Below are 8,965 nucleotides of genomic sequence, written 5' to 3' on the forward strand. Positions count from 1 at the left end.
GGGCTGTATTCTAAAGCAGTGTCAATGCCCCCCTACTTACATAGTAACTACAGTAGGCTACAGGTGTGGTACCCGATTTGGTACCCTGTACTTTCTTGTAAGTACAGGTGTGGTACCCTGTACTTACCTACAGATTTGGTACCCTGTACTTACAGGGTAAATTCACATCTACCCCATACTTACCCTCCCACTTTGGAATCCTCTGAACTGGTAAATGGTAAATGTAAATGGCCTGCATTTATATAGCGCTTTTATCCAAAGCGCTTTACAATCAGTAGGTAGTCTACATTCACCCATTCATACACCGATGGCGGCAGGCTGCCACGCAGGGTGCCTACACACCATCGGGAGCAAGGAGGGTTAAGTGTCTTGCCCAAGGACACAGCGACAGCAGCTGGGAGGGAGCGGGATCGAACCGCCAACCCTTGCGTCATTGGCCGACCCGCTCTACCTCCTGAGCTAAAGACGCCCCTAACTGGAGTGTTATCATGTTCAGGCTAAGATCAGACTAGAGTAGAGTAGGACAGGGCAGCCTAGGTTGTAGATTAGCTAGACTCCTTGTGTGCTAGTTAGTTCAGGTTAATGGCTAGAGTAGTCAGATTGTCTGAGCCGCTGCTCATTTGGCCTGGCCGCTCTGCTGCTTGTTCCAGTGTGCTGCTGCAGCGGGATGGCCGGGCGGCTTGAGTAGCTGCTGTATATTTGTTATCTATATCTGTTCTGTTCTGCTCTCCTCTTCCCCTGCTCCCCCCCACCTCCTCCCTTTCCCTGCTCTCTCCTCCCCCACACTCCCTGTTCCCCCCACCTCCTCCCTTTTCCTGCTCTCTCCTCCCCCACACTCCCTATTCCCCACCTCCTCCCTTTCCCTGCTCTCTCCTCCCCCACATCCCCACTCTCCCTCCCCTGCTCCCTCTCCAGCTCATCCCTTTCCCTGCTCCCCCCCCACATTCCCTGTTCCCCCCACCTCCCCCTTTTTACGCTCTCGCCTCCCCCACATCGCCCCCACTCTCCCTCCCCTGCTCCCTCCCCACCTCCCTTTCCCTGCTCTCTCCTCCCCCACAACCCCCCGCTCTCCCTCCCCTGCTCCCTCCCCACCTCCTCCCTTTCCCTGCTCTCTCCTCCCCCACATTCTCTTGTTTCCTCCTGACCTCCTCCCTTTCCCTGCTCTCTCCTCCCCCACATCCCCCCGCTCTCCCTCCCCTGCTCCCTCCCCCACCTCCTCCCTTTCCCTGCCCTCTCCTCCCCCACATTCCCTGTTCCCCCCACCTCCTCCCTTTCCCTGCTCTCTCCTCCCCCATATACCCCCCTCCCCCCTGATCCCTCACCACCTCCTCCCTTTCCCTGCTCTCTCCTCCCACACATTCCCTGTTCCCTCTCCACCTCCTCCTTTTCCCTGCTCTCTCCTCCACCACACACCCCCCCCGCTCTCCATCCCCACCTCCTCCCTTTCCCTGCTCTCTCCTCCCACTCCCCCTGATCCCTCCCCACCTCCTCCCTTTCCCTGCTCTCTCCTCCCCCACATCCCCCCTCTCCCTCCCCTGCTCCCTCCCCACCTCCTCCCTTTCCCTGCTCTCTCCTCCCCCACATTTCCCTCCCCTTTCACCCTCTCTGTCTCTCTCTATCATATGATTGTTCAATCATCTTGTTAATATTATGTATATAGATTATTGTTGTGTCAGCTAGATTTAGCTAATCATATTCTCTGTGAAGTCCTCTGAGACATGCTTGTAAATTAGGGCTATACAAATAAACTTGACTTGACTTGACTTGACTTACCCTGTAAGTACAGGTATGTACATCGGTACCCTCTACTTACAGGGTACATTCACTTCTTATACCCCGTATAGTACAGCTTTTGCACCCCGTACTTACCCTGTAAGTACGTGGTCAATGGGTGTGCCACGGCATCAGTTATTGTTGCATTCACATCCAGCAGCAAGAAGAACAGCGGACAGTGTTCACTTGATTTCAACATCAACAGATTCACATTGGGAGCTAATAGGGATAGGTCCTCCAGTTGAGCAGGCGGGGGTCTCTCCTCTCGCCACCCTGTATAAAACACAAGGACAAGGACTTTTTTACCCAGGGAAAGTTGATTGAGCATATATACTCTTTTACATCACTGTTGCCATGATACCATTCATAATATATAAATACAACAGAGTTCATATTAAAAGGTAAAGTCCCAACGATTGTCACACACCTGAGTGTGCGAAATTTGTTCTCCGCATTTTGACCCATCCCCTGGAGGAGCGGTGAGCAGCACCAGCGTCGCGCTTGGGAATCATTTGGTGATCTAACCCCCCAATTCCAACCCTTTGATGCTGAGTGCCAAGCAGGGAGGCAATGGGTCCCATTTTTATAGTCTTTGGTATGACTCGGCCGGGGATCGAACTCACAACCTCCCAGTCTCAGGGCGGACAAGGCCACTGAGCTGGCTAAGTAAGTCAATTCACATTATACAACAAATGATGTCATAAATCACCGACGAGGCCAGACAGTAATGAGGTCAAATCACTGATGATGCCACGGACAGTAACTATAGTCTGCAAAACAAATCTGTGCCGTGGGACTGTAGCATCTGTATTTGTTCAGCAACGCTGCTTAATCAGATTCACAGTTCCATACATTCAGCTGCCCAGTATGACCCAGGGCACTCGCTTCTGCTGTTTGCCACTGATCAGTTAGGGGTTAAGTAAAGTTCCTTGCTCAAAGACACCTCAACTACTGAAGGAGAAGAGGTTGCTTCTCATTCACTCATTCTCTGTGTCATGCCCAGATTTCCCCAGATGGTGCAGGGACTCTACTGGCAACCTTCCAATCACAAGGCTGTGTTCACTGCTGTCTCCCTATTTTAAAAGATGAAACATACCCTTTATATCTCTCTCTGTGATGAATTGGCAAATACATCCTTGTTGTTATAGTAGGCTACAGTAGGCCTTGCTCCCCCTACATCCAACCAGCCTCCTCCACCTTTGTTAGCATAGAATCCACCAAAGGAGCAGAGCAGCATCTAAGCCCTCTGTCTAATAAGGGCCAGTATTGCCTTTGTTTTCTGAATTCCCAGCAGTCCTGTCTGATCCTTCTTTTCCTCTGCTTTGTTCTTCAGGACCTAGCTGCAACATTGAGTAGATCATTGATTCTCAACCTTTTTCATGCAGGACTGTCTGTAAATTTAGTCCACATTTGGGCCACGGACCTCTATTTGATGAGATTTTGTCTCGTATTGTTAAACATGATTTTGTACAGAACTCAATGACTGTCTGTATTGTAAAGAGACAACTGAGAAACTCAAAACAATCATTCTTCTATATTATCTGGTTGTGTTAACTTATTGTGAATGAAATGCTGAAGTTGGACAATTCATCAGTTTGCTGGGGACCCCCTGGAACACCCTCAAGGACCTCTGGTGGTCCCCGGACCCCATGTTGCGAACCAGTGGAGTAGATAGGAGCACCTCCAACAACTTCACCTTTCTCCTCTCCCTCTACTGGTAGATATGATAAACTGCACAGTCTTTCCTGTCGTATTGTCACCTCATCTTTTATTTTTAACAATGTACCCATATTTCTTTGATACTTTTGTTGAGGTTATGTAGCCTACCCATTTCCCATTTCCTTAAATCAGTCACTATTTCATTTAATAGCATCTTATGTGTGTGGTGTGATGTGATAAGTGTAAATAAAACAACCTAAAGATACTTCTTTGTCCCATGAATACTCCATAAATAGATTACCGGTAGATTGGATGAAACTTTAATGGACCCCATGGGGAAAGTAGGTCGTGGCAGCATAGAGAATAGGTGAGTCGAGCAAATAGAGAGGACTGAAGCTGGAAACAAACAAGACAAAATAACATATTGCGGATAATACAACAAACAAATCAATAAACACACACACACACACACACACACACACACACACACACACACACACACACACACACAAACCTTGTTATCAGATTTGCAGATGAGCATATGTTTGCAGTTTACAGATCTACAATTTTCAGCATGCAGCGTGTGCAAAATGTGCATCACTGGTGTAGTCTGTACAGTAGCCTACAGATGGAAGAAAATATGCACGCACAAAAATGTGTCAAGATGGCAAATGTGCACTGTAAGCTATTCATATTAATACATTTACAGTTGCAGGCAACATATGTAAATACATGCACCTTTAACCCAACAATTCAGTGAAGTAATCCAATTACCACCAGTTAGCCTCCAAACCTGCATTAATATCATTGAGCTATATGTGATTAATATGCTGCCCTGCAACAGTTTGCTCCCTTTTCCACAGGATTTGACATATCTCATGCAGCAGGGGTTCACTGCAAAAGAAGCAAAGGTTTAATGTAGAGTTTCATTTGCTATGATATGAGTAAGTTACATTACATTATACCATTCATACAATGGCAGAATAGGCTAGTTTTTTTTTTATGATGACAGGTTTCATGCTCTCCAATCTTATTTACCCACCAACAGCAGCAAAAAAATAAAAAATAAATAGAAAAATCACGTCAAGGACCCCTAAAGTGGCACAAATTAGACAAGGGACCCATAGCCTAATATCAGACTGAATTGTCAATTTGTTATACTCATTTCCAGCTCAACTCTGTGGAGTGGACGGATTCGAAGGTGTGGACCCATGCAATCACGGACCCCCAGTTGATCAGATTTGAGCTTTTGTGATATCCCTCCTACTCTCCTAGCCCTGTCTTGGAGGCTGGGGCTGGGGTCTTTAGGGGTGCACCTGGGCCGACCATTCTGTCTCTCTCTCTCCTCACTGATGTACCTACCTCTCCTTAATTGTTTTTGGGGACGAACAGATGATGGATCCATGCATGCACACATTTAAGGAGATATCTGAAAAAGATGTTTACTATTCAGGCAACTAACTGCATGGACTTAACCTCATACATGTTTGTTCACTTGTGTAGACTGTTAGCCATTTAGCTGACACTTATAAAAGTGAAACAGTAAAAAAAGTTTAAATTCCTATACAAGCAACCACTGCCAGCCAGTGCACAGCTACATTTCTAGTGCTAATAAATGTTGAATGGCCTTATATAAACACTGGCATCTGTAGATTTTAACACTCTCAGAAGTCAACTTATTGCCAGACTCCTGTGTTAAATCGTTGGCTGATAGGGAAGCTAAGTAGGTCTGGCTATGGTCAGTCCTTGGATGGGAGACCATCTGGTGCTGGAAGTGGTGTTGGAGCACCAGTAGGAGGTGCTCTTCCCTCTGGTCTCATTAATAATATCCCCATCCCCAATGCCCCACGGCAGAGACAGGGACTCTGTCCTGAGTGAACCGTCATTCAGATGATAAATAGAGGTCCTGACTCTCTGTGGTCAATATAGATCTAATTGACACTTATCACAGGAGTAGGGGTGGAACCCCGGCGCCCTGGTTAAATTCCCACATAGGCCTTCCTTCCATCATGACCACCTAATCATCCCTCAATATCTAATTAGCACTTTCAGTCCTCATCTCTCCATCGTGATAGTTGATGTGGGTTGAGCATTCTGGTGCAAACTGGCTGCCATGCATCACCCAGGTAGGTGCTACACATCAGTGGTGGATAAGTAGAGTTGTGTCCCCCCCAGACCCCAGTATGTGAAGAGCTTTGGGTGCCTTGAAAAGCACTATATAAAGGAAATCAATTATCTTACACATCTTACATATAAAAGGGCAGGTGTCTTTCCATTTACTTGGACACTGAAGACCTGACAGCATTCATATTTGGCATTGGTACCGGAAGGGGTCCCGAGCAAATTTTTAAATTAGGTAACTAAGGCCAACTAAATGGGCAAAGATGGCTAATTAGTGGCCAAAGTGAACACAGGTTCAGCACCATGGAGAGCTCCATTCACTAACTACTGATGGAGCACACCTGAGGGATGTTGGAATCAGCCAGGGAAGTGGACTATGAAAGCCCTCTGGGGAGAGAGAGGAGAGGCTGCATGCCAACTCTGTGAGTGAGGCCTGACTAAATGGCCAGTGATTGTGTGTTCCAACGTAGTCTTCACATGGTCAGACCTTCCATAGCGGAGAGGTTAAATCACAAGTCAGCATGTCCGGGTTTTGCCGCAGGAAAAGCTGTGGCAAGCCTCTGATTGGCTGGGCTTTAACAGAAGTCCGGCTCTCTGCCTGCATTGGTGCATCGTTCAAAATGTAGCCTATTGCCCCACGAGTTGCGTCACGCAAATAAGGAGGTCCGTGGTTGGTCAATTCATATGTCTGTCATACATTTTGTTTTGGTCTTAGGGGGCGGTTTATAACCACTTACCACTTAACACCCCCCCCCCCCACACCCCCCCCCCCCCCCCACACACACACACACACCAATATGTGAAGCGCATTGGGTGCCTTGAAAAGCGGTATATAAATGCAATCAATTATTATAAATGAAGACTGCTGTAGTGGAAGAGTCAAATCAGCAGCAACAAAATAATAGTTCACATGATTATTTCTGTGTCCTTAGTATAGAAAATAGAGGGCGTCCCATTGGCTCAGCAGGTACCACAAAGGGTTAGTCCTTCGCGCGGCCGACCCGGGTTCGAAACGGACCCGTGGTTATCTGCTGCATGAAAAGAAGTGTAACGGCAAGTTCGGCAACACTCTCCTATGGGTGAACTACAATTACTGGTCATTGCTATGGCCCGCCTTACAGATGCTACTGAAATGTTCACTATATTTTTCAACATTTCAACCATATGGAGACCATCTCCATACATCACCTATTCAACCTGCCTGTTGGACAGCGAGTGCTAGGCAAGAGATAGGCAATGCACTATGCGGGTGGACTATAATTACTGGTCACTGCTGTCGGCCTCATGCCTCACAGCTGTCACCGAAAGGTTCTCCAGCCCTGGGTCCCTTGGAGATGCAATTCCCATGCATCTGATGTGTTATACGACCAGGAAACAGGGAGCAGTGGCTGTACAGGTAGGCTATTCATCCACTTGGAGAAATGAGTAAAAGCTATTAGGAATCCAACTCAAAATATTATACTTATGGCCCTTGTGAAAACCTTAATTGGATAACATGTCTTATATCCCTCCTCTCTAAATCTTGTCTGGCCCATGTATGACATCTAGTTGATAGCCTACTAATGACATGCTATATTTGACAAATAACGGCCCCCCCATAGGCTACATCTTTTCACCATGCCCCCCCCCCCCACACACACACACACACACGCACGCACACACGCACGCACACACGCACACACACGCACACACACACACACACACACACACACACACACACACACACACACACACACACACACACACACACACACACACACACACACACACACACACACACACACTTCTTGAATAGAGCTATATGCCTGTTAATCTGCAATCTGGCTATAGGCTACAAAACATGCGAGTAGTAGCCTAGGTGAGTGTTGTGTGCGAGGTTATGGTGGTTAGTTAATTGTTTCTAAATTAGGATTTTGTCGGTGGTTGGAGGGTGAATTCAATGCACTGGCGTATCCCGGTGGTTGCCTAGTAACGCGCTGGCAGTGGGCGCCGTAGAGATCTCTATGGTGGGCGCTCCATTAAAACCGTTGGCGCTCCTGACCTTGGCGTCGTGAATGCGCAAAGCACACACACACTACAGACTGTGCGAGGAGGAGATTCACTTCAGGCAAAGCGGCAAAGCAGCCGATAAGGGTAAAGATCTCGGTGTTTGGTGTTGAATCGGGGGAGATATTTGAGATTGAGGCTGTTGCCCTATAGGAAAACTGACGGGCATGGTGACAGAGGAAAGGGAAAATCTCGAGATGGAGCGCGCATCAGCCCAGGCTATGAAAGCAGGTGAGTTAATAATTCCGTTTTTTTCCACGGGATGCAGCTTTGTTCAGAGTGATCACTGACATCTAGGCAAATTATTTCACCTGAGGCTATTTCTCCACCATAACGTGCATGGTTGCGCGTTTCTAGGGTCGCCAATTTCGTCGTTTTCACAATTGTTCACGTCCTAGACCTAGATTAAACAAGCTTCACACAGGCTCCAACGTGAGGTAGCGCACACTACACTACAGCACTTAAAGAGGCTTTCTGGGCTGGGGCTTGGTTCCCTGCGTATCCCAATGTAAAGCAGTTTCCATATTAATTATATAGTCCCTATAAATGTATTCGATTTTCCTGCATCGATCGCAATTTGGGGGATCCAGTAAAAGCACGCATGTCTAATTACAAGGGCATTGGGAGCCCACATATGCCTGATAGACTACTATGGCTTCTTTAACGTTTGCATGTCACGGACCCGCAACAAACCGCGGACCCCCTCTTGAAAAGATGCTGCTCCAGGGAACCCCATATTTTTGTTGTTGATTTAGTAGCCTATCGAATTGCATCAGCCTCAAGACTGCAAAGTGGAACATGATTAGAACACTCATTTTAGAAGAGTTCAATTGGGATAATTTATAGTGAATTCAATGGTGTTGAATTGAACTATATGGACCCCTAGACGTCCCTATAGCATGCTGAAGCCCCCAGACCCCACTTTGAAAACCCGAAATTGTAACATAGCAACGTTGCTCCAAAACGTTGCTATTATACAATTTTCTGTGAGACTGTGTTGCATGCTACCCAGAAAACAATTGTGGTGGGTATGATGATGCATCAACTTCAAGCATGGACCATAGTCAGACAATGCTTAGGGAATGAAACATTATCAATTTAAACATGCTCATAGGACAGTGAGTATGGTTAGCATTTTGCCATGCAGGAAACATTTTAAAGTATATATTTTTTATATTTATTTTCCTATTGCTGGAGCAATGCCGATCTACTGTACATAAACATGCAGTGTAGCCTACCACACTGGATTGAGCGTGGGCTAACTTATGACAAGGCCCATTTGGTTTACAGTCCCATCATAGACCACAAGTTGGTAAACATACACCTGGATGTTTTATAGCCCACTCCTAGGCAATAAGCCCCACAC

The sequence above is a fragment of the Poromitra crassiceps genome (genome assembly GCF_964638095.1).
Source record: "Poromitra crassiceps genome assembly, chromosome: 1".
Classification (NCBI taxonomy): Eukaryota; Metazoa; Chordata; class Actinopteri; order Beryciformes; family Melamphaidae; genus Poromitra; species Poromitra crassiceps.